This window comes from Thamnophis sirtalis, unplaced genomic scaffold (genome assembly GCF_051295495.1).
Source record: "Thamnophis sirtalis isolate CommonGarterSnake01/CBP01778 unplaced genomic scaffold, rThaSir2_p1.2 scaffold_6, whole genome shotgun sequence".
In the NCBI taxonomy this organism is placed as follows: Eukaryota; Metazoa; Chordata; class Lepidosauria; order Squamata; family Natricidae; genus Thamnophis; species Thamnophis sirtalis.
The window spans coordinates 73,236,414-73,240,909 of NW_028261386.1; positions in this window are offsets into that span (position 1 = coordinate 73,236,414).

Below are 4,496 nucleotides of genomic sequence, written 5' to 3' on the forward strand. Positions count from 1 at the left end.
CTCAATTTTATTGGGTGTTGTTTTTAAATCAATATCAATTTCAAAATAATTGCAATCTTTTAGTGATCTGCAGTGTTTGTGTCAAATTTATTTATCTGCCAATTTTTTTTGTTTTTTGCATAAATGTGTACCAAATACAAGATTGTAGGAATTCATTAAGAAAAAGTCAAAGAACCAGAACAGTAAATGGCCATCCTTTGGAGCCGTATATTATATATTTAAAAAACCCAAAACAAATGGTAAGCATATAACTGCCTGGCTTGGTACAACAACCAAACAGGACAGTTAGGATTTCAGAAAAAAACAATTGCAACCAGCCTGCCTTCCATTGAAGACCTGTATCCTTCACTAGCCAGAAAAAGGACTGAGAAAATATCTACAGACTCCTCACATCCTGGATATAAACTGCTTCAACACCTCCCCGCAGGATGCTGCTATAGAGCATTGCAAGCCAAAACAACTAGACACAAAGATAGTTTTTTCCCTTGTGCCATCTGCTAAATGCCTTATAACCACAATACTGCCTTATGTCTAAGGATATTTATCCATGGCTATGGGTATAGCTATATTATTATTATGCTTCTCATCTTTTCTACTATTTTCTATTCATATCTTATGATTATATTACTTTGCTGTTTCTATGTACACTGAGAACTTATGTACCAGAGACAAATTCCTTATGTGTCAATCACATAATCATACTTGGCCAATAAAGTCTTCTCTTCTTCCTATTTCTATTATTTCTATTCAACATCAACATTCAGCATCAAAAAACTGCTATGCTATAATGTGTATGTAAGAGTAAAATACTCTAGAAGGAACAGAGTGGTGGAACCTTATCCTTTCATTTTTTTCCTAGAAGTACCTTTCCTAAAAATTGCTCATGATTATATATCATTAAAAATATTCATTGATGCAATGATTCAAGCTTTGTACTTTCCTATTGAGTTGATAATTAATCAGCCACATACTATTCAGTTTTCTTTCTATTCATATTAAATTATTTGGCGTTACATAATTTAACTGAAGGCCATGTCATTTTCCAGAGAGAGAGAAAAACTGGTCCCTATAGCAATAATTTTCTTAAATGTCAAGCTTCTCTGAAATCGAAAACTTTTAAAGTAGACCCGTTTATCTCTCAGTTTGATAGGGCACTCTTGAGGGGGAGCTCATTCCTGGTTTTATCCAATCTGACTGATCAATAAAACAAATGGATAAAAGTTTATTATTTAGAGTTACAGGTAGAACTTAACTTACAACCATATGTTTACCCACTGTTCAAAATTACAATGGTATTGAAAAAAGTATCTTATAACCTACACTTGCACTTACAACTATTGCAGCATCCCCAGTCATGTGATCAAAATTTGGGCACTTGTCACGATGGTTCAGTGTCCCAGGTCACAAGATTATCTTTTGCAACTTTCTCAGCTGACTTCCAACATGCAAAGTCAATGGGGGAAGCTGGATTTAGTTAACTGCTGCTGCAGTGATTCACTTAACAACTGTGGCAAAAAGCTCATAAAATCGAATACCACCTTGTTTAGCAATAGAAATTTTGGTCCAAACTGTGGTCATAAGTCGAAGACTACATGTATTTGTTATACCTAATTATTCTTTGGAGGAATCCAGAAGAAAATATACAATCTCACTTTACATTTAATCAACACATCAGTTTAGTAGGGCAGATTAGTATGAGAAATCATCAAAATACTGCAATTCCTATGTATCAGTAATCAAAATTTAAAAAAATTACTCTCAGAAAAACAGGTAAATGGTCCTCAGAATAAAATGTATGCAAAGCATTCTAATAATAACAAATAGATAATTCAGAGCCTAAAATAATGACTTAATTATTTAGGCTTTTTCTTCCCATCATCCCGAGTGAAAAATATTTTGCCATTTCTTGTAAGTCTTGGGAAATAATCAGATCTCTGTTGACCTAATGGTGCTCTTTAGCCTGCGAATTGCTGGTTCCTTACTTGCATATTCATCTGCTCTCTTCCAAAAATAGGTGTAATTTCAAAAATAGATATTATGTTTTAATTTGTTGCAATATTGCAGGGTAATTTTGCTTACCTTGTAGGAGTGAAAAAATTTCTTTTAGCTACTATTTAGAAAATGGCAAATGAAACAGTCTTAATATCAATGTGCTTTTAAAACTTGATTTTGTGTGGTGGTAAAGAAACCTATTTAAGCACACAAGATGCACTACATAAATGGGGTTCTTGTCACTAAGATGAGTGAATAAATATATATTAAGATTTATGTGCAGCTTTCTACTACCTTATTTTTTTTAGGTTTCTTGTGTGACCTACTAATCACCTATCTCTGTTATTAATACTTTTTCCTGTTTGCACACCAGTGGTGGGATTCAAATTTTTTTACGATCGGTTCTGTGGGCGTGGCTTGGCGGGCATGGCATGGCTTGGTGGGCATGGCAGGGGAAGGATACTGTAAAATCTCCATTTCCTCCTGATCAGCTGGGACTCCGGAAGCAGAGAATAAATGGGGCAGTCAAAGGTGGTATTTACAGATTCTCTGAACTACTCAAAGTTTCCGCTACTGGTTCTCCAGAATTGGTCAGAACCTCCTGAATACCACCTCTGTTGCACATGTATTCATATACACAAGGACTTATATTAGGGATTTACAAACATAAAATACATGATTGGCAACATCACACTAGGAATTTCTCCATTTCTATTCTTTAAAAAGCAGCTGTTCACAGCATGGTAAACCATCACATAGTGAGTACAATATGCTACCAATTCTTACTCTGTTTTGCAGAGACCTTGAGAAAATTACAGGGTCTGGATGTTTTACTACCTATGGCATTTCTTAAATGGTATAATTTAAACAATCGGATCAATTGTTTGTTACCCCATTTTTCCACACAAGCAAGTGCTTGGGATTCAAATAATGTTAAGTGTTCAGATTCCAGGGGAAACATATTATTGTTGAAATCTGGCCCATTATCAGATTCCTAAACATTTTCAAAAAGAACAGGTGAAGTAAGGGTCTGTTTGATAGGATTTTTCCAGGTAAGTTATTTTTTCTTGAGATCTACATCCAGGAGAATTCTTAAATATTATGTCTGCAAGGCCCTACCTAATTCCATTAGTCATTGTTCATTAATTGTGAAATGCAGTGACATGATTGGAAAATGTAAATATCTTAAAATAATCTTCCCACAGTTTTTCCTTTACTCCTTTATATAGGTATATAAGTTTTACCAAACCTGACTTTCAACATTTAAAAATTAGAATAAATGCTTAGCAAGGTTGGCACCAGTGGAAGACCAGAATGACCTGATTACATACAGCACTTGAAAGAAATCTTTCAGACTAATCGCTGCACTGGCGTTACGTACTTAAACATGTCAATGAAAATTCAAGTAATCCAAAATTGAAAACCCAAGGTTTAGATTTTGGATATATTAGCTTACTACAGGTAGTCCTCAAGTTATGACCACAATAGAGCCCAACATTTATGTTGTTAAATGAAACATAGGTGAGTTTTGCCCCATTTTACGATCTTTCTTGCCCAAGTTATTGAGTGAATACTGCAGTTAAGTTAGTAACACAGTTGTTAAGTGAATCTGGCTTCCCCCATTGATTTTGCTTGTCAGAAGGTCACAAAAGCTGATCAAGTGACACTGGGACACTGCAACTGTCATAAATATGAGCCAAGCATCTGAATTTTGATAATGTAACCATGAGGGTGCTGCAATGGTCATAAATGTGAATATTGGTCATAAGTCACTTTTTTCAGCAGTGTCGCTAAATACGTGATGGTGAACTATGGCACGCGTGCCACAGATGGCAAATGGAGCCCTCTCTGTGGGCACATGAGCCTCCGCCCAGTTCAGCTCCACCATGCATGTACATGCGCCTCCTGCCGGCCATCTGTTTTTTGGGTCTCTGCAGTGCATGCAGGGTCACGCGTGTGCATGCAGGGGGATTGTGCATGCATGTGCAGGGGTCGCGTGAGCATGGGGCAAGGGGGTGCAGAGGAGCCTTCATGGAGGGCCTCTGGAGCCTGTGGGGTGGCAGTTTTTACTCTCCCGGAGGATCGAAGAAAGCCTCTGGAGCCTGGGGAGAATGAAAACTCCCCCCCCTTCACATGCACAATTTAGGCATGCGAGGACAAAAAGGTTAGTCATCACTGGATTAAATGAACTGTTGTAAATTGAGGATTACCTGTATTCCCACTTTAATATTCCAATTTCATATTATATAAATCTGTATATAATATTTCTTAGAGTTTAATCATCTGGGAATTCATCTGTGATGGCCAATTAAAGCATCTGTCAAAGAAGTTTCTCCAACCCATCACTTACAAAAGAAAGAAAAAAATTTGTAAGTGAAGAAAAGTGCCATCACTTTTCTACACTTACAAATCCAACTTTGGACACACTGAGTATGAAACTTACGAACCAAAAGGGAATGGGCAAAGGTGACATTTGTCTCCATCTTTTTTATGCGGGCTCTGAC